This window comes from Oncorhynchus tshawytscha, linkage group LG19, assembly GCF_018296145.1.
Source record: "Oncorhynchus tshawytscha isolate Ot180627B linkage group LG19, Otsh_v2.0, whole genome shotgun sequence".
In the NCBI taxonomy this organism is placed as follows: Eukaryota; Metazoa; Chordata; class Actinopteri; order Salmoniformes; family Salmonidae; genus Oncorhynchus; species Oncorhynchus tshawytscha.
This window is the reverse complement of record NC_056447.1, coordinates 17,665,059-17,687,474: the sequence shown is the minus strand read 5'-3', so window position 1 is coordinate 17,687,474 and position 22,416 is coordinate 17,665,059.

The window sequence follows — 22,416 nt, the reverse complement described above, 5'->3', positions numbered from 1 at the left end:
TCTCTCTCTCGCTCTTTCTCTCTCTCTCTCTCTCTCTCTCTCTCTTGCTCTCTCTCTCGTAAGTAATAATAATATGAAGGGGTCATCAGGATGGAAGGACTGGCCCCTCAAGGAATGTGAGAGACCAGGATATTAGACACCTGGTCAACTTCACTAGACAAATCCATTTCTGTTTGTCTGCCTATGCGGCCGTGAGGTGAGAAAATATTAAACGTTAAAAATCTTCGGCCATAATGATTCAGGTTACTGTAGAGTAGAAATAATCTCCTGCAATAATATATACTGGGTCAAAAGTAACTGACGATTTGAAGCTGTAAATATGAATTGTATGAAAATTGGTGAGAAATGGATCAGACTATCAGGGTTTGAGATAAATGCTCCCCTCGATTCGCTAAGGTGTCAACAATGTGTAAGGCTGGGATTCAATCTGATCGTGCATTGTAGCGAGCTTGACATTTAAAAGTAATTTACGACTGAGCTGACATATACAACGTTTGGGTCGTTGCACGAAATCAGTGCCTTTTGCGTCCTTTTGATAATGTAAGTAGAAATTGTGCACCAATATTGAATTTTAAAAGACACTTATATCGAATGAAGTGCCCTTTAAAGGGTAGGTAGCATAAACGTAACCACATGAAACACATGGATTTGCATTAGTATTTGCATCAAAAGTCCCAATGCAAAGTTACACCTCTCTTTTCTATTTTATTTTCTATTTACCGATCAGAATTCCAAAGAATGCAGTTACAACACAGCTAAAACATAATTGTAGATTAAAAGCAAATAGAGAGCAGAGACTTACAGATTGATGGTTGGAGCCCATTGATGGTAAAACCTATAAAAGAGTGCAGGCTGAGTTAGCTACCAAAGCGAGGGGGAGGCGGGTCAAAATCCAAAATAGATAGATTCCAGATGTCAACGTGCTAGCACTAAGCCAAAGTGTAAAAAGTTACAGAACTCCCGTAGCCTACTTCACAGAGAACATGCTGAAAAGTTGACAAAACAAAAAGGAGAACAGACGAGGTCCTACACAATTTTGAGCCCACAGCAGAGCTAGCTACCGAGCTAGCATACAAACTCGGTAGCACAGAGTAGATTCTCCATATAACATTGAGAAATAGTGCATTGTGGGTAGTTTAGAAGTTATCCGGAAATAAGTTCATAAATATGTAATAACCCAAAAATGTAACTACTGTAATTTCCGGACTATAAGCCGCTACTTTATTCCCACACTTTGAACCTCGTGGTTTATACAATGACGCGGCTAATTTATGGATTTGTCCCGCTTTCACAAGATTCATGCTGCCAAAAAACTGAGCACCGTCACATAATGTGACGTAAATCAAGCACGCTTAAACTTCCCATCATTCTGATTACGGTAGTAATTTTGTCACCCTCATCATGGCAAAGACACGGAGAAATGCATATGATTCAGGTTTCAAGTTGAAGGCGATAAATCTGGCTGTTGGAAAAGGAAATAGAGCTGCTGCATGGGAGCTTGGCCTTAATGAGTCGATGATAAGACGTTGGAAACAGCAGCGTGAGGAACTGACTCAGTGCAGAAAGACAACAAAAGCTTTCAGAGGGAAGAAAAGCAGATGGCCCAAAGTATTTGCAGCCACTCGACATCAGTGTAAATCGTGCATTTAAGGTGGCGCTCCTTGTTCAGTGGGAGACTTGGATGACAAGTGGGGAGAAATCCTTCACTAAAACGGGCCGCAGGCGAAGAGCATCTTATGGTCAAGTCTGCCAGTGGGTCCTGACAGCGTGGAGCATTGTCAAAAAATCCACTATCATCAGCGGGTTTCGAAAGGCTGGACTGCTGCGTGTTGAAGGGGCAGCATGAGCTCAGCGGGGTATTTGTCTCCGGATGAAAGTGACAAGGGCGACAATGAAAACGATCCAACATCGGATGAAGCAATTCTGAGGCTATTCAACTCCAACACCGAAGGAGATGACTTCAGTGGTTTCAGTGCACAGGAGGAGGAAGATAGTGACCAAGGACTTTCTTGGTAGGCTACTGTTTTAATTTTTGTTACAAGCCGTGTTTCGTTAAAGCCTATTTATTTTTGTTACAAGCCGTGTTTCGTTTAAAGGCTGTGTAAAGTTAATTTGTTTCAATGTACCGGTAGGCATCTGCGGCTTATAGACATGTGCTGCTTATTTATGTACAAAATACATGTTTTTTAATAATTCAGTGGGTGTGGTTTATATTCAGGTGCGCTTAATAGTCCAGCAATTACGGTATGTTTGTACTTATCGGAAACCAGATTGTGACTACAACTAACTTACTAAATCTTTTACCACACTTGCTTCCTACACTTTAATATAGACCACATAAAGAATTCAATAAATCTTTAATATGATTAAAGGCTTGCTATAGTGCCAAAGTTCAGCGTTTTGATATGTCCGTTAGTCAACCCGGGTTCACTTCTAGGAAGATTTTAACCTACTTAACTCCAGCATTTCTCCAAGTTTCACCATCATTGTTAAGCCCTAGTTATGTTGTTGCTTTGACAAAGTGATTTCGAAGATTATTATTTATTTAATGTGATGAGTAGTGATTAATTTACTTCTGTCCTTGTTATGTGAACTGTATTCTCGTTTTAATACGGTGAAATTATTCCTTTTTAAATATTTTTTTCAAAAGAAAAAAATAACATCTTTAATAGTCACATCATAGAGTAAAAGCAGGTGAGCTATTTCTATTCTTTTTGGCAATTTTCTGGCGTTTTGTGGTGGATTACTGAGCAGGTCGAACATAACACGTCAACCCTGTTACCCATAAATAGAAATGCTACAAATGTTTTAACAATTTCATTATTTTTGTGAAGCTTGTATTTAATTGCCACTCCCTGTTGCACACAACAAACTTCAATTCCCCCTGTCACAAGGGGAGTTATGGCTGATTTAAGAATAAATCAACCTGTTACGTCAACCCTGTTACTTTATTTGGCACTTAAAGAGATTCTGCGGTACTTTTGTAAATTTTTTAGCCAATAGTTCTGAAAGTAGCACTCATGAGCCAAAAGTGGCCCCCTAAAATGGCATACTACATCTCATATGTGCAGATATGTGCACCAGGTCATTTCTCTCTCTATCTCTCTACTGTGTACACTGAGCAGTTGGGCACACCCTGTAATCTCATTGGATAACGATGGGCAGGCCTCTTGCTAGCTGAAGCACACTAGAACTTGAATTGCTAGGAGTCTGGCCCACATAGTGGGAAATGTAAGGAAAAGAAAACAGTCACTTTCAGTGGCTAATTGAGGTAAGATATTCTCATAGATTATGCATGTATGAACTACACATTGACACATTCAACCCAAAGCGGGATGTTTAATAAGTAGTTTCTTAGTTCACCAAGTTCCACTTATCAAAAAGCACATAATTGGTGGAAGGACCCAGGGGTGGACTGTAACAAAAATTCAACCCTGGCATTTAATCCACAGAAGCCCACATCACAGTGCACGCTGTTTCTGCTGTCACTATGTCTCTGTCTTTCTGTCTGTCTGTCACTCTGTCTGTGCTGCTCCTTGTCACTCTGTCTGTCTGTCTGTCTGCCTGCCTGCCTGCCTGCCTGCCTGTCTGCCTGTTTGTCTGTCTGTTACTCTGTCTGTCACTCTGTCTGTCACTCCTAAGTGTTAATTGTTATTACATATAGAGCCAACATACACTACAAACGGATGTGGACACCAGCTCATTGAACATCTCATTCCAAAATCATGGGCATTAATATGGAGTTGGTCACCCCTTTGCTACTATAACAGCCTCCACCTTTTTGGGAAGGCTTTCCACAAGATGTTGGAACATTGCTGGGGGACTTGATTCCATTCAGCCACAAAAGCATTACTGTAAGAAGGTCGGGAACTGATGTTGGGCGATTAGGCCTGGCTCGCAGTCGGCATTCCAATTAATCCCAAAGATGTTCGCTGGGGTTGAGGTCAGGGCTCTGTGCAGGCCAGTCAAGTTCTTCCACACCGATCTCGACAAACCATTTCTGTATGGACCTCGTTTTGTGCACTGGGGCATTGTCATGCTGAAACAGGTAAGGGCTTTCCCCAAACTGTTGCCACACAACCGGAAGCACAGAATTGTCTAGAATGTCATTGTATGCTGTAGCGTTAAGATTTCCCTTCACTGGAACTAAAGGGGCCTAGCCAGAACCATGAAAACAGCTCCAAACCATTATTCCTGGTCCACCAAACTTTTCAATCAGCACTTTCCATTCGGGCAAGTAGCATTCTCCTGGCATCCGCCAAAACCAGATATGTCCGTCAGACTGCCAGATGGTGAAGCGTGATTCATCACTCCAGAGAAAATGTTTTCACTGCTCCAGAGTCCAATGGCGGCAGGCTTTATACCCCTCCAGCCGACACTTGGCATTGTGTATGGTGATCTTAGACTTGTGTGCGGCTGCTCGGCAAACGTTTCCACTTCACAATAACAGCACTTATAGTTGACCGGGGCAGCTCTAGCAGGGCAGAAATTTGACTTGTTGGAAAGGTGGCATCCTATGACGGTGCCACATTGAAAGTCACTGAGCTCTTCAGTAAGGCCATTCTACTGCCAATGTTTATGAGATTGCATGGCTGCGTGCTCGATTTTATACACCTGTCAGCAATGGGTCTGGCTGAAATAGCCGGATCCACTAATTTGAAGGGGTGTCCACATACTTTGGGCCACGTAGTGTATTAAGGAACTGGCAGTACATCGGTGTCGTTCTGTTTTCTTCTTACCTCCACTGCACTCGCCTCTGAGCTGTCAATACTAAGCCTAGCATTCTTTACCACAGCACTGAGACCAGGGGACCACACTGGCTGTGCTGGGCCCATCAAGATCCTAGTTGTGAATGAATATATACATTTATTAGCTAAAGAAGAAAGATCACTGAAAAAACACCTAATAGATTTCCATTGGCTCATAATACCTTATGAAAGCCTAACTACTTATATTGCAAATATAAGTGCCTGGCTGTCATCCCCCAACCCCACTTCCAATCCAAAGTGTTAATTACGATAACATTACTATTGTCCCACCTTTTATTTTACCAGGCAAGTCAGTTAAGAACAAATTCTTATTTTCAATGACAGCCTAGGAACAGTTGTTTAAACTGCCTTGTTCAGAGGAAGAAAGACAAATTTTCACTTTGTCAGCTCGGGGATTCAATCTTGCAACCTTTCGGTAACTAGCCCTACGCTCTAACCACTAGGCTACCTGCCACCCCTGGACAAAAGGAATGCCTATGTAAGAATGCTGAGATGATCATGGACTTCAGGAAACAGCAAGTCCATGCTGTGCCTAGTTTCACTACACTCGCAATAACATCTGCTAACCATGTTTATGTGCCGCAATACAATTTGATTTCGTTTCATTTTAGACACTGAGTTTACAAGACATGAATCCAGGTGAAGCTATGAACCATTATTGATGTCACTTGTTAAATTCACTTTAATCAGAGTAGATAAAGGGGAGGAGACAGGTTAAAGAAGGATTTTTAAGCCTTGAGACAATTGAGACATGGATTGTGTGTGTGTGCCATTCAGAGGGTGAATGGGGAAGACAAAATATTTAAGTACCTTTGAACAGGGTAGGTGTCTGGCACAGATGTTTGAGTGTGTAAAGAACTGCATTGCTGCCGGGTTTTTCACGCTCAACAGTTACCCGTGTGTATCAAGAGTGGTCCTTCACCCAAAGGTCATCCAGTCAACATGGGCCAGCATCCCTGTGGAACGCTTTTGACACCTTGTAGTCCATGCCCCAACAAATTGAAGCTGTTTTGAGGGCAAAAGGCAGTGCAACTCGATGTTAGGAAGGTGTTCCTCATTAGATCATGTCGACAACACGTTTTCGTGTTTTCAGTACTCCGTCCATGGTGGCATGACACACTGTTGTAAACATAGTTATTTCAGGCATGCATGTAACACTTCATAAAAAATGAATAACCTGATGTTTCAGCTGCTGTCAGCTCTCCCACAGAGAGTTATTTGTATGCTTGACAGAAAGAGATAAGCGCCATGAGACAGGTTAATAAACAGATGGGTAAAGAGACAGGTGTCTGCCTATTGGTGTGTGGAGCCATTTTGAATGAATAAATCGATCACTCAGTTAGTGGTATTTGTATTTATTATGGATCCCCAAGGCAGCAGCTATTCTTCCTGGGGTCCAAATACAAAAATAAAAATAAATAAAACAGTACATCATTTAACATCATTACACCACTACACACACAAAATGTATAATCCCACCATACAACAACAGAAAAATGTGTTTATGTATGGAGTGAGTGTGTTAGCATGTGTGTGAGTATGTGTGTATTGTGTGCCTGTGTGAGTGCGTCTCTTCACACTCTGCCTTGGTCCATAAGGTGTAGTTTTATGTTTTTTAAAACAGATGTTTCTGTTTGCATGAGAGGAACAGAGTTCCATGTAACCATTGCTCTGTGTAGTACTGTGCATTTCCCTGAGTCTGTTCTGGACTTAGGGACTGTGAAGTAGTGCTAAGCAATTAGTGTTTCAGTTTCGGTTCGATAATTCAAAAATAATCATTGTTTTTCAATTTTGTTTTGACACATATTTTTTTAAACATTAAATGCACTATGAATAATGTGGGGTGAATGATGTAACAATAAAGAATAAAACAATTGATAAAAGTCCCATGAGGGTAGTGACTGCCCATTAGTAATTATCACCTATTAACCATCATTCCATCCCTCTCATCGCATATTCACAAGTTTAAGCGGGCGAGCAATGGATTATGGTCATTGTAGTTAATTACCACGTTTTCTGCTCTAAACTATGTAGAATATTGGCCTGTTGGAAACTACAACTCCCTACCACATTGCACAGTTCAGGCTTTGATCTGTTTAATCTCCACAGAAACTGCATACAGAGCTCACAGAAAAAAACTAAGCTAAATGGAATTCAAATAATGGAACTGACATCGCTCAATATGTTGTTTAAAAAATGAAAAATAATGACATTTCGGTTAATTGCTCAGCACTAATGTGAAGAGACCCGTGATGGCATGTCTTTTGGGGTACGCATGGGTGTCCGAGATGTTTGCTAGTCGTTTGAACAGACAGCTCTGTGCTTTCAACATCTCAATACCTCTCACAAAGACAAGTAGTGATGAACTCAATATCTCCTCTACTTTGAGCCAGGAGAGATTGACATGCATGTCATTGATGTTAGCTCTCTGTGTACGTTTAAGGGCTAGCCGTGCTGCTGTGTTCTGGGACAACCGTAATTTTCCTATGTCCCTCTTTGTGGCACTTGACCATATGACTGGACAGTAGCCCAGGTGAGACAAAACTAGGGCCTGTAGGACTTGTTTTGTTGATGGCAATGTCAAGAAAGCAGAGCAGCGCTTTATTACAGACAGACCTCTCCCCATCTTAGCTACCATTGCATCAACATGTTTTGACCATGAGGGTTTTACAATCCGGTGTTACACCAAGCAGTTTAGTCTCCTGAACTGGCTCAATTTCCACATTATTCATTACAAGATTTAGTTGAGGCTTAGGGTTTAGTGAATGGTTTGTTCCAAATACAATGTTTTTAGTTTTAGAAATATTTAGTACTAGCTTAAAACCTGTGGGCTCTCCTTCACCACAGCCAACGTGAGTAAAACATTTAAACGTGTTAACCCTCGCATGGCTGCCGGCCCAGACGGCATCCCGCGTCCTCAGAGTATGCGCAGACCAGCTGGCTGTTGTGTTTTTATGGACATATTAATTCAATGCCTATCCCAGTCTACTCTTCCCACTCTTCCCCACAAGAGGGCCACCATTGTTCCTGTTCCCAAGAAAGCTAAGGTAACTGAGCTAAACAACTATCGCCCCGTAGCACTCACTTCCGTCATCATGAAGTGCTTTGAGAGACTAGTCAAGGATCATATCACCTCCACCCTACCTGACACCCTAGACCCACTCCAATTTGCTTACCGCCCCAATAGGTCCACAGACGACGCAATCGCAATCACACTTGACACTGTCGAGTGTCAATGAGATGACACTAACCCATCTGGACAAGAGGATGTCTATGTAAGAATGCTGTTCATCGATTACAGCTCAGCATTTAACATCATAGGACCCTCCAAAACCCTTGGTCTCGACCCCGCCCTATGCTACTGGGTCCTGCTTTCTGACGGGCCGCCCTCAGGTGGTGAGGGTAGGAAACAACATCTGATCCTCAACACAGGGGCACCACAAGGGTGCGTTCCCAGCCTTCTCCTGTACTCCCTTTTCACCCATGACTGCGTGGCCATGCACGCCTCCAACTCAATCATCAAGTTTGCAGACGACACTACATTGGCAGGCTTGATTACCAACAATGACGAGACGGCCTACAGGGAGGAGCTGAGGGCCCTCGGAGTGTGGTGTCAGGAAAATAACCTCTCACTCAACGTCAACAAAACAAAGGAGATGATCGTGGAGTTCAGGAAACAGCAGAGGGAGCACCCCCCTATCCACATCGATGGGACAGTAGTGGAGAAGGTGGAAAGTTTTAAGTTCCTCGGCGTACACATCACGGACAAACTGAAATAGTCCACCCAAACAGACAGTGTGGTGAAGAAGGCGCAACAGCGCCTCTTCAACCTTAGGAGGCTAAAGAAATGTGGCATGTCCCAGGAAAACACTCACAAACTTTTACAGATGCACGATGGAGAGCATCCTGTCGGGCTGTATCACCGTCTGGTATGGCAACTGCTCCGCCCACAACCGTAAGGCTCTCCAGATGGTGGTGAGGTCTGCACAACGCATCACCGGGGACCAACTACCTGCCCTCCAGGACAGGTACAGCACTCGATGTCACAGGAAGGCCAAAAAGATCATCAAGGACAACAACCAACCGGGCCACTGCCTGTTCACCCTGCTATCTTCCAGAAGGCGAGGTCAGTACAGGTGCATCAAAGCTGGGACCGGGAAACTGAAAAACAGCTTCTATCTCAAGGCCATCAGACTGTTAAACAGCCATCACTAACATTGAGTGGCTGCTGCCAAAATACTGACTCAAATCTCTAGCCACTTTAATAATAAAAAAAATTGGATGTAATACATGTATCACTGGCCACTTTAAACAATACCACTTTATATAATGTTTACATACCCTACATTACTCATCTCATATGTATGTACTGCATTCTATACCATCTACTGCATCTTGCCTATGCCGCACAGCCATCGCTCATCCATATATTTATATGTACATATTCTTATTCATTCCTTTACACTTGTGTGTATAAAGTAGTTATCGTGAAATTGTTAATTACTTTAGATATTACTGCATGGTCGGAACTAGTAGCACAAGCATTTCGCTACACTCGCATTAACATCTGCTAACCATGTGTATGTGACCAATAAGATTTGATTTGATTTGATTACTTGCCACCCATTCTAAAACTGACTGTGGCTCTTGTTTAAGTGTTGCAGTGATTACCCTTCCTGTGGTAGCTGACGTGTATAATGTTGAGTCATCTGCGTACATAGACACACGGGCTTTACTCAGTTCCAGTTGCAGTTTATTAGTAAAGATTTTTAAAAGTAAGGAGCCTAGACAACTGCCCTGGAAAATTCCCGACTCTACCTGGATTATGTTGGAGGCTTCCATTAATTAAAAACACCCTCTGTATTCTGTTAGACAGGTAACTCTTTATCCACAATATAGCAGGGGGTGTAAAGCCATAACGCATACGTCTTTCCATTAGCAAACTATGATTGATCATGTTAAAAGCTGCAATGAAGTCCAACAAATCAGCTCTTTCAAGATTCTTATTCAATTTATTTCAGCCAATCATCAATCATTTGTGTAAGTGCTGTACATGTTGAGTGCCCCTCCCTAGAAGCATGCTGAACGTCAGTTTTTAATTTGTTTCCTGTGAAATAGCATTGTATCTGGTCAAACACAATATGTTCCAAAAGTTTACTAAGGGTTGGTAGCAAGCTGATTGGTTGGTTGTTTGAGCCTGTAAATGGTGCTTTGCTAATCTTGGAGAACATATCAACTTTTGCTTCCCTCCAAGCCTGAGGGCACACACTTTCCTTTCCTATAAATTTAGATTGAAGAGATAACAAATAGGAGTGGCAATATAGTATGCTATCATCTTCAGTCATTTTCCATCCAAGTTGTCAAACCCAGGTGGCTTGTCATTGTTGATAGACAACAGTAATTGTATCACCTCTTCCCCACTCACTTTAAGGAATTCAAAATTACAATGCTGGTCCTTCATAATTTGGTCAGTTATGAATGGATGTGTAGGTTCAGAGTTTGTTGTTGGCATGCCATGTCTAAATTTGCTAATCTTGCCAATGAAAAAAATAATTAAAGTAGTTGGGAATATCAGTGGGTTTTGTGATGATTGAGCCATCTGATTAAGTGAAAGATAGAGCTGAGTTTGCCTTTTTGCCCAAATTTTTTACAATCATTCTTTAAATCATTTATCTTTGTTTCATAGTACAGAATATAGATTAAAACTTCTGAGAAAAAAAAGTTTCCAGATACTGTGTAGTCCTATTATTAACCTGTAAGCTACATTGTTATCAAGTATACTGTAAAGTACTGCATTGGGAAAGTATTCAGACCCCTTGGCTTTTTCCACATTTTGTTATGTTACAGCCTTATTCAAAATTGAATACATTTTGATATGACATAAATGTTGATATCACATTTACATAAATATTCAGACCCTTTACTCAGTACTTTGTTGAAGCACCTTTGACAGTGATTACAGCCTCGAGTCTTCTTGTGGGTATGATGCTACAAGCTTGGCACACCTGTATTTGGGAAGTTTCTCTCATTCTTCTCTGCAGATCCTCTCAAGCTCTGTCAGGCTGGATAGGGAGCATCACTGCTCAGCTATTTTTATTTTGATCGGGTTCAAGTCCGGGCTCTGGCTGGGACACTCAAGGACATTCAGTGACTCGTCCCGAAGCCATTCCTGCATTGTCTTGGCTGTGTGCTTAGGGTTGTTGTCCTGTTGGAAAGTGAACCTTCACCCTAGGCTGAGCACTCTGGAGCCAGGTTTTCATCAAGGATCTCTCTGTACTTTGCTCTGTTCATCTTTCCCTTGATCTTGACTAGCCTCCCAGTCCCTGCCGCTGAAAAACATCCCCACAGCATGATGCTGCCACCACCATGCTTCACCGTAGGGATGGTACCAGGTTTCCTCCAGCCTTTTGGCAAAATCCAAGGGGGCTGTCATGTGGTTTTTACTGACGACATGGCTTGCGTCTGGCCACTCTACTGTAAAGGCCTGATTGGTAGAGTTCTGCAGAGATGGTTGTCCTTATGGAAGGTTCTCCCATCTCCACAGAGGAACTCTGGAGCTCTATCAGAGTGATCATTGGAGTCTTGACTGCCAAGCTCAGTTTGGCCGGGCAGCCAGTCTTTTTGGTTCCAAACTTCTTCCATTTAAGAATGATGGAGGCCACTGTGTTCTTGGGGATCTTCAATGCTGCAGACATTTTTGGGTCCCCTTCCCTGTATCTCTGCCTCGACACAATCCTGTCTCGGAGCTCTACGAACAATTCCTTCAACCTCATGGCTTGTTTTTTTTCTCTGACATGCACGGTCAACTGTGAGACTTTATATAGACAGGTGTGTGCCTTTCTAAATCATGTCCAATCAATTGATTTTACCACAGGTGGACTCCAACCAAGTTGTAAAAACATCTCAAGGATGAATGTGGGCAGGTGGGATGCTACCGTCCCACCTGGCCAACATCCGGTGAAATTGCAGAGCGCATAATACAAACTACAGAATTATAAATATTTAACTTTCATAAAATCACAAGTGTAATACATCAAAATAAAGCTTAACTTCTTGTTAATACAGGCGCTTTGTCAGATTTCAAAAAGGCTTTACAGCGAAAGCAGACCATGCAATTATCTGAGGACAGCGCCCCGAGTACAAAAGCATGAAAAACATATTTGAACCAGGCAGGTTTGCCACGACAGTCAGGAATAGTGATATAATAAATACCTTACCTTTGATGATCTTCTTCTGTTGGCACTCCAAAAGGTCCCAGATACATCACAAATGGTCCTTTTGTTCGATTTTGTCCTTCTTTATATCCATAAAAACTCAGTTTAGCTGGTGCGCTTCAGTCAATAATCCACCCAGTTTCCCTCCATCAAAATGCATACAAAATGAATCCCAAACATTACTAATAAACTTTTCCAAACAAGTCCAATAACGTTTATAATCAAACCTTAGGTACCCTAATACGTAAATAAACAATACAATTTAAGACAGAAAATCGTTATTGTCTTTATCCGAGAAAAAAAATCAAAGAACGTTTTCTCTACCACGCGCTTGGAAACTCTACAGCCAAAATGGGAGCCACCTGGAAAAACTACAACTTCTGGCTAATTTTTCCCAAAAAAACAGCATGAAACTCTTTCTAAAGACTGTTGACATCTAGTGGAAGCCCTAAGAACTGCAATCTGTGAGGATTTAACCTTATAATAAAAGTGACAGCCATTGAAAACAGTGGTAGGCTGAACATTTATTTTTAATGGTTTTTCCTCAGGCTTTCTCCTGCCATATCAGTTCTGTAGGACTCACAGACTTTAGAGTGTTTTCTATCCAAATCTACCAGCATGTCCTAGCTTCTGGGTGTGAGTAACAGGCAGTTTACTTTGGGCACGCTTTTCATCCAGACGTGAAAATTACTGCCCCCTACCCAAGAGAGGTTAATAGAAACAGGATGTGCCTGAGCTCAATTTCGAGTCACATAGTAAAGGGTCTTAATACTTATGTAAATAAGGTATTTTTGTTTTTAATTTCAATGCATTTCTAAAAACCTGTTTCTGCTTCGTCATTATAGGGTATTGTGTGTAGATTGATGTGGAAAATGTTTTATTTAATACATTTTAGAATAAGGCTGTAACATAACGAAATGTGGAAAAGTCAAGGGGTCTGAATACTTTCTGAATTCGCTGTAGATAAAGCAACAATATACACTATGTGCTATAGCATAATAGCAGTAATGTTTAAAGTGAGTAATATTGTTTGCCTTTCCTGCAGACCTCAGGCAGTCAATTCCAGTCAAGTACCAAATGTTGAGGGATCTTATTGATGAGAACATATTTTAGAATCTGCAGCTAATTTTTTATACCCTGCCATAACTACTTGTTACTATCACTCGTTGGAGACTCTGACAGAGTACATTAGAGATATATTAGTCACACTCAGATTCTGTAAACACCATTAATCTTCTGAGCATAACACCATTCCTGCTTATCAGGTATGACCTTTTTCCAACCCCTAAACGTTGGCTGTGTAAACCTCGACCAGGCTGAGGCTCTCTCATTCTGTTCATATTCTCCTCTCTTGGATGAAAATGACTTCTGCTGGAAAAGTAGGTGTACCTCTGTGCCCTCTGAACTCAATGGGTGTGTGTTCAAAATATAGGCTACTGTAACATATGTGTGTTGATGGGGTGAGTTTATATAGGAATAGAAGTGCCACTGATAAAAAGAAAATGGGCTCTAATCTATTCTTTATAATACGCAGGTATTATTATTCTTTACAATATGCAGGTGTATCATGAAGCACTGAATTTTTAAATTAAATCACTTCCAGTTAGGTTACATTATTTTAGATGGTAAACAGGTTTTCCCTCTAAAATGTCTGTACCATTCTACATTCTAACATTTAATATTGGACTGTTCCGTTTCAGTGCCAACATACTGTATCAACGAAAACAGGGCCCTGTTTTCGTTGATACAGTATGTTGGCACTGAAACGGAACAGTCCAATATTAAATGTTAGAATGTAGAATGGTACAGACATTTTAGAGGGAAAACCTGTTTACCATCTAAAATAATGTAACCTAACTGGAAGTGATTTAATTTAAAAATTCAGTGCTTCATGATACACCTGCGTATTGTACCAATGTTGGAAATAAACGTTTTCCAGTCCAGGGATTCATCCTAAAAATCCAGTATCAAATCAAATCACGTTATTTGTTGTGCACTCATATTGTGCTGAGGTTATCGCAGGTGCAGCGAAATGCTTATGTTTCCAGCTCCAACAGTGCATTACACCTAACAATAGGATTGGGCGGTATCCCGATTTTTATATTGCCATGCGGTCCTTCTCTCATCCTGGGATTTACGGTATTACCGGTTTAGTACAAAAGTGGGCTCCAAAAAACCCACTGGGTCACCTCCCTGACCAAGGCCTTTCTCCCCCGATTGCTCAGTTTGGCCGAGCGGCCAGCTCTAGGAAGAGACTTGGTGGTTACAAACTTATCCCATTTAAGAATGATAGAAGCCACTGTGTTCTTGGGGACCTTCAATGCTGCAGAAATGTTTTGGTACCCTTCCCCAGAGCTGTGCCTTCACACAATCCTGTATCGGAGCTCTACGAAAAATTATTTTGACCTCGTGGCTTGGTTTTTGCTCTGACATGCACGGTCAACTGCGGACCTTATATACACAGGTATATACACAGGCCTTTCCAAATCATGTCCAATCAATTGAATTTACCACAGGTGGAACTCGGTAGGGAATTTTTCAACCGATGACAGACTATTTTTACGCACTACACGCTGCAGCACTCGACGGTCCTGTTCTATGAGATGGCCTAGCCCTTCACGGCTGAGCCGCTGTTGCTCATAGACATTTCCACTTTACAATAGCAGCCTTTACAGGGCAGACATTTTACGAACTGATGTTGGAAAGGTGGCATCCTATGACGGTTCCAAGTTGAAAGTCACCAAACTCTTCAGTACGGGCCATTCTACTGCTAATGTTTGTCTATGGCAATTGCATGGTGGTGTGCTCGCTTTATACACCTGTCCGCAACGGGTGTGGCTTAAATAGCCGAATCCACTCATTTGAATACTTTTGGCAGTGTTTTGTTTATATGTGTTTTTGGGGGTGTGCTTATTCCTGTATATGTGTGTTTTTGGTGGAGAGAACTGATTCTTACTCTATCACCTCTGCCAATTCAGTTCAGCCATATGGGAGAGAGTGTGCAGAGAGTTCCATTGACTCAAGTATTCTTTTGTAAGAAAGGTTTAAAATAGTCCTTACATATCTTCTCTAATAACGCTTTAATCATTAAAAAAACATTTAAAACATGAATCTAAGAAAGATATTTATTGTTGATGATAATAGAAGCAGAAAAAATAACTTTGGGTTCCTCTGAGACAATTTTACTTTTTGAACATGTAAAAAAGATGAATAACCGTATTTGTGGTTTATTAAAATACACACCAAAATGCTGCCAATGGAAAACTGTTTAAAGATAGAATGGTGTTTTTGTTTAACTCCCCCAGCATTTGGTTTGGCATCTGTGAAGAAGACATCAAATAAAGCTACTTGGAATGCTCAGTGCCTTCAGCAGTAAATTATGACAAAGTAAGAGATGTTTATCACAGTCAGAGATGTTTATCAAGCAAGAGGGGCTGACTGCAGACGGTCATACATCAAGTCCCAGTATTTGTAGTCGGAGACACAATTGTGCGTCCCAAATGGCACGCTATTCCATACAGTGCATTCCAAAAGTATACAGACCCCTTGACTTTTTTCACATTTTCTTACGTTAAGCCTTATTCTATAATAGATTAAATAGTTTTTTCCCTCATCAATCAACACAAAATACCCCATAATGACAAAGCAAAAACAAGTTTTAAGAAAGAAAAAAAAAACGTAAATATCACATTTACATAAGTATTCAAACCCTTTATTCAGTACTTTGTTGAAACACCTTTGGCTGCGAATACAGCCTAGAGTCTTCTTGGGTATGACACTACAAGCTTGGAAGACCTGTATTTGGTGGAGTTTCTCTCATTCTTCTTTGCAGATCCTCTCAAGCTCTGTCAGGTTGGACAGGGAGCGTCACTGCTCAGCTATTTTCAGGTCTCTGCAGAGATTTTCAATCGGGTTCAAGTCCGGGCTCTGGCTGGGCCACTCATGGACATTCAGTGACTTGTCCCGAAGCCACTCCTGTGTTGTCTTGGCTGTGTGTTAAGGGTCATTGTCCTGTTGGAAGGTGAACATTTGCCCCACCCTGTCATGAGCGCTCTGGAGCAGGTTTTCATCAAGGATTACTCTGTACTCTCTGTACTTCTGTACTCTTTCCCTCAATCCTGACTAGACTCCAAGTTTCTGCCACTGAAAAACATCCCCACAGATTGATGGTGCCACCACAATGCTTCACCGTAGGTTATGGTATTGGTCAGGTGATAAGCAGTGCCAGATTTCCTCCATACATGACGCTTGACATTCAGAGTTCAATCTTGGTTTCATCAGACCCGGAGAATCTTGTTTCTCATGGTCTGAGAGTCCTTTGGGTGCCTTTAGGTGCCTTTTCAATTGCATTTATTACAGGTGGACTCCATTCAAGTTGTAGAAACATCCCATGGAAACAGGATGCACCTGAGCTCAATTCTGAGTCTCATAGCAATGTGTCTGAATACTTATGTAAATAAGGTATTTCTGTTTTTAATTTGTAATAAATGTGCAAAAAAAATGTTTTACCTGTTTTCACTTTGTCATTATGGGATATTGTGTGTAGATTGATGAGGATTATTATTATTTAAATCCATTTTAGAATAAGGCTGTAACATAGCAAAATGTGGAAAAAGTCAAGGGGTCTGAATACTTTCTGAATTAACTGACATGCCTCTGATTTGCTTGAATAGCTCACACCAAATAGCTTGTCAATGTGTGTTCATGTTTACATCTCATTCACACACTTACAGCATATCAACAATGGGCAATTCTGCAAAATATAATAAGAAGCCTAGTTAAATAAAGGTTAAATAAAAAATTAAATAAAAAACAATACAAGCACATAGTAGCTTAACCAAGTAACAGGAAAGAAAACTGAAATACAACAGTATTATTAGCATAGTAGCATATATGTATCATAAGTAAGTAGTGCCTTGAAAGGCTGGTCATGGCTCACATCAACAACATCATCCCAGAAACCCTAGACCAACTCCAATTTGCATACCTCCCCAACAGATCCACAGATGATGCAATCTCCATTGTAGTCAACACTGCCCTTTCCCACCTGGATAAAAGGAACACCTATGTGAGAATGCTTATTCATTGACTATAGCTCAGCATTCAACACCATAGTGCCCTCAAAGCTCATCAATAAGCTAAGGACCCTGGGACTAAACACCTCCCTCTGCAACTGGATCCTGGACTTCCTGACGGGCTGCCCCAGGTGGTAAGGGTAAGTAACAACACATGTGTGCTCAGTCCGCTCCTGTACTCCCTGTTCACTCATGACTGCACGGCCAGGCACGACTCCAACACCATCATTAAGTTTGCCGACGACACAACAGTAGGCCTGATCAACGACAACGATGAGACAGCCTATAGGGAGGAGGTCAGAGACCCGGCCGTGTGGTGCCAGGACAACAACCTCTCCCTCAATGTGATCAAGACAAAGGAGATAATTGTGGACTACAGGAAAAAGAGGACCGAGCACGCCCCCATTCTCATCGACAGGGCTGCAGTGGAGCAGGTTCAGAGCTTCAAGTTCCTTGGTGTCCACATCACCAACAAACTAACATGGTCCAAGCACACCAAGACAGTCATGAAGAGGCCATATGACAATGGCTTTTTCCCCTCAGGAGACTTGGCATGGGTCCTCAGATCCTCAAAAGGTTCTACAGCTGCACCATGGAGAGCATCTTGACTGGTTGCATCACTGCCTGGTATGGCAACTGCTCGGGCACCGACCGCAAGTAACTACAGAGGTAGTGCGTACGGCCCAGTACAACACTGGGGCCAAACTTCCTGCCATCCAGGACCTCAACACCAGGCGGTGTCAGAGGAAGGCCCTAAAAATGGTCCAAGACACCAGCCACCCTAGTCATATACTGTTTTCTCTGCTATCGCACGGCAAGCAGTACCGGAGTGCCAAGTCTAGGTTCCAAGAGGCTTCTAAACAACTTCTATCCCCAAGCCATAAGACTCCTAAACATCTAGTAAAATGGCTTCCCAGGCTATTTTCAGTGCCCCCCCCACTGCTGCTGCTTTCTGTTGCCATCTATGCATAGTCACTTTAATAAATAACTCTACCTATATGTACATACTACCTCAAATAACCGGTGCCCCCCGCACATTGACTCTGATCGGTACCCCCATGTGTATAGTCTCACTATTGTTATTTCACTGCTGCTCTTTAATTACTTGTTACTTTTATCTCTTATCTGTATTTTTTTAAACTGCATTGTTGGTTAGGGACTCGTAAGTAAGCATTTTACTGTGCTGTTGTATTCGGCGCATGTGTCTAAAACAATGTGATTTGATTGATTTGATTTGATTTGTAAGCTCTGGTTCAAAGTCTTTAAGGTGATCGGGACATTCGTGTGTCCTAACAGGGTGAGGAGACAAAGTAGCCATTGATGGTTGTTGTTCTGGGGCCTGACCAGGTTACATAGTTAACTGGTCATACTGGAGCAGTATCCTTCCTGTATGACTGGCAGGGTATTCAGGGCTGTGTGGTGATCAGTTTCCAACTACAACAGTTGGTTCCAGGCCAATTGACTACTAGGATTCTCCAGTAGTGGAATGGTTAGTTGTCTGGTTGTGAAGGAGAGTCTGTGAAAGAGCTGTCACTAAAGCCTTGTTCACCCTGCAAGCATTCCAGGTGAAGCTGGTTGAGAGAATGCCAAGAGTGTGCAAAACTGTCATCAAGGCAAAGGGTGGTTACATTGAAGAATCTCAAATCTCAAATCTATTTTCATTTGTTTTAACACTTTTTTGGTTACTACATTCCACATGTGTTTTTTCATAGTGTTGATGTCTTCACTATTATTCTACAATGTAGAAAATAGTACAAATAAAGAAAAACCCTGGAATGAATAAGTATGTCTGTCACGTTCTGACCTTTATTTCCTTTGTTTTGGCATTATTTAGTATAGTCAGGGCGTGAGTTGGGGTGGGCAGTCTATGTTTGTTTTTCTATGATTTGGGGATTTCTATGTTTCGGCCTAGTATGGTTCTCAGTCAGAGGCAGGTGTCATTAGTTGTCTCTGATTGAGAATCATACTTAGGTAGCCTGGGTTGCACTGTTTTTTTGTGGGTGATTGTCTATGTTGATTGCTTGTTTCACCGCAGTTCGCATTAGCGTCACGGTTGTTATTTCGTTTACTGTTTTTGTATAGGGTTTCAGTGTTCAGTGTTTTCTTTATTAAAATTAATGATGAACATATACCACGCCGCATTTTGGTCCTCCGATCCATCTCGCCTCGCCTCTCCTCTTCAGATGAAGAGGAGGACGACCATGACAATGTCAACTTTTGACTGGTACTGTATAAAAAATATAAAATAATAATAGTAATATATATATATATATATTTACAACTGTTGCAATGATTACATGTCTGTAGCAATGATACCTTGTCTAGCGTATTTTGTTTTGTCGGCATTTGGAAAGTTGACCAACAAAATTCCTGTTTCCATCAGGCCTGTCGTGATATTCTTTTTATCCGCCATGTACTTTATTCGCAGTAAAAGGTTGGATGGAAACCGGATTAGTGTGACCATTTACGGTATCTAGTTGTTGATTCTAAAGAGCAGAAATGTGTGTCTTACTACTCACAATCTTTGCAATGCCTAATTGGTCTGTGGGTGGAGATTTTTTTTTAATGAACGTGGCAAAATGTCCTGCAGGTCACATTCTACATATTCCTTCATATTCCTTTGGAAGTCAGGTAGGATGGCAGATATTAGCTCTGGGTGGTTGGCTGTGATTACGGTCTGGAGCAGGCCCTGCAGGAGACATGGAGAGGGACAGAACCGGGGAGGGTGACCTCAGGTTAACTACAGGTTACTTAGAGGGTAGGGCATAGACTACGACTAAGAAGCGTTATGAGGGACGTAGCACAGCTCCACACGCATTTTCATTTGAATTGGATCCCTGGGCTTTGATGGAAAGTACAGGGGTTACAGAAGGAGGTGGAGCTGGTCAAGCATTGTGCACAAAGACCAGTATCTCACAATCAATCCCCAGCCATCATACACAATGACATATAGCAACTTTGTTTAAGTTAGTCCATTTTAAGAGGCCTCTTTTTTGCCATGGATGGCATATGTCCATAACTGCACCCGCTGATTTGGCCTCGTTTTTATTGGATTGCTCCTCGAGCGGCCATGACAGAAGCCAATCGTGAGTTGGCTTGGGGGTGTGGTCTGATGTGGGTGTTCTTGAGTGTGTCCTTGCCACCTCCAAGACCCAGGAGTAGAGATCAACACCAGGGCAAAATGGAGTGTTAAAAAATATGTTATAGTTTACTATTGTTCTCTATACCAGACAACACAGTGCCTAACACCTCTTTACACCTGGTCAGTTCATGTGGTCAGGAAAACCTCCTTACCCTGCTCATACTTTACAGATATGCCTCTGGGTCAAGGTCAGATCCCATCCCTTCAGCATCACTGTGCTTCCTCTATGTATGAAGGCAGTGAATACTGAATATACATTGCTTTTAGACTCTTTGGTTTACTGCTGCTGGCGAGTGTATGTAGTGACCCGCAGTCTAAACTCAGGGACACTCTCAAATTCCAAATGGGGTTTGAAGGCATTTGGTCAGGCCACTTCATCCTCACGCAGGAGAAATACGCTCATGGCTGTGCTTTTAAAGAAGAGACATGCTTTGAGCATTTAGAAAATGTTATCCCAAGAGAGGAGCCAAACCCCAGCCGGCTGCTTTCTTCAGAGTCACATTTAATTTCAATGAAGGGGAACAAACAGAAGTGTGTGTGAGCAGACTTCTAAGGCCACGACTTGGTCACACTAATCAGGTTTCCAACCAACATTTATAAGCGAGTAAAGGACCTGATGGATAAATGTCATGACAGGCCTGATGGAAACTGGAAAAAAATGTGAACAAAACAAAATACACTAGACAAAGGTGGATCTTTTTGTGTCGGTAAAATGAATTATGTGAGAAATGGTGGTGGAAACACCTTTATGTGCAAATATTTATATAATAACCATCATATCGCAGTAAACTTAGTCACGCAATGATATTGTGTGGTCCTCCCACTATGACTCGGGAAAGCATGCAGTTTATTAGGCTACAGATGAAATAAGTTACGATGAACTTGATGTTGATGCTCCTTTCCAATAAATATCAAGGGTCTAATTCAGATGGCATGATGATCGATGCTTGGCTGCAGTTTGACAAGTAAAATCATACGGTATAGGCTATACCCGCAAATTATCAGCGAGCTGTTGGCTAGAGCACACGTGCCTAGACCAGAGTGGGCACATTCTCTATGTAACGCAGACAATTTTGTGACAAAACCATCAATAGAGTTGAAAATGCGATGGAAACCCAATTGTTTTTTATTATTTGGTACAGTACATGGGAATTTAACCGCAAAAGTTATTTTATGTGCACTACGTCTTAATCTGTAACAAGTCAATTTGATGGAAACACACTGGTGGGAAAATATGCATAATTTCTTCATACAGAAGTTTGAATTTTCGCATGAAAATCTGTAGCCAATTGGACTGAAACCTAGCAAATTACAGGAAAATAGATTTAGTTTATGCATTTGTGGTGACTTAAGAATGGTATTTACAATATTGCATATGGATAGGAATAAAATCATAAAACACGGGACGAGACATTAAAAACTGTCCATTGTGCCAATAGATGGAATGCACTCGCATGAGATTTGCCGTGATGTTGACAGAGTGGCATGGGAGGTTTATTTCTTAGACTGGGTTAAGATGTACATTTTGGGACACATCCTCAGTAGTGTGCCTTCGAATCAGTGGGTGTTTCGGCCTTTAATCACTAAACACCCTCATCAAAGGTGGCCAGCTAAAGGGTGATCAAGCCTTAGCTTGTGTCCCATGCCCAATTAAGATGTCCCACGGGACTATGCAAGGCAGGGGTGTCCTCTTCCCTGAGCCAGCCCTACAGCTGACTGCATACCTCATATGCCCTCAAGTTGGAGGGATCTGAATTGGGTTCTCAGGTGGGGGTGGGGGGTCATGAAGTTATAGCCCAGCAAGGGCTCCGTTTGATCCAGATCCACTGGCTGCCTCTTTCAGCTGCTTGAGAAACTGCTCTGACGGTCTGCCGCAGAGCCTGTCCATGGATTCCAAGTTCTTTCAGCAACCTGATGGTGGAAGAAGCCACGAATCCTCTGCATCCCACTACAACTGGCCAGACTTTTGCATTCCAGCCACGCTGAGTTGCGTCTGCTGCCAACTCTGTGTAACGCAGTTTCTTACGCTCATAGGCCTCTTCAACAGAGTTCTCCCATGGGACTGTGAGCTCTATGATGTACACAGCCTTTCGCGAAGGGGACCAGAGTACCATGTCTGGCCTAAAGGTTGGTAGAAGCAATCTCAGGTGGAAAAATTAGTTGCTGGCCAATATCGACAAGCATCTTGCAGTCCCGGGCCATGGCTAGGTGTCCAG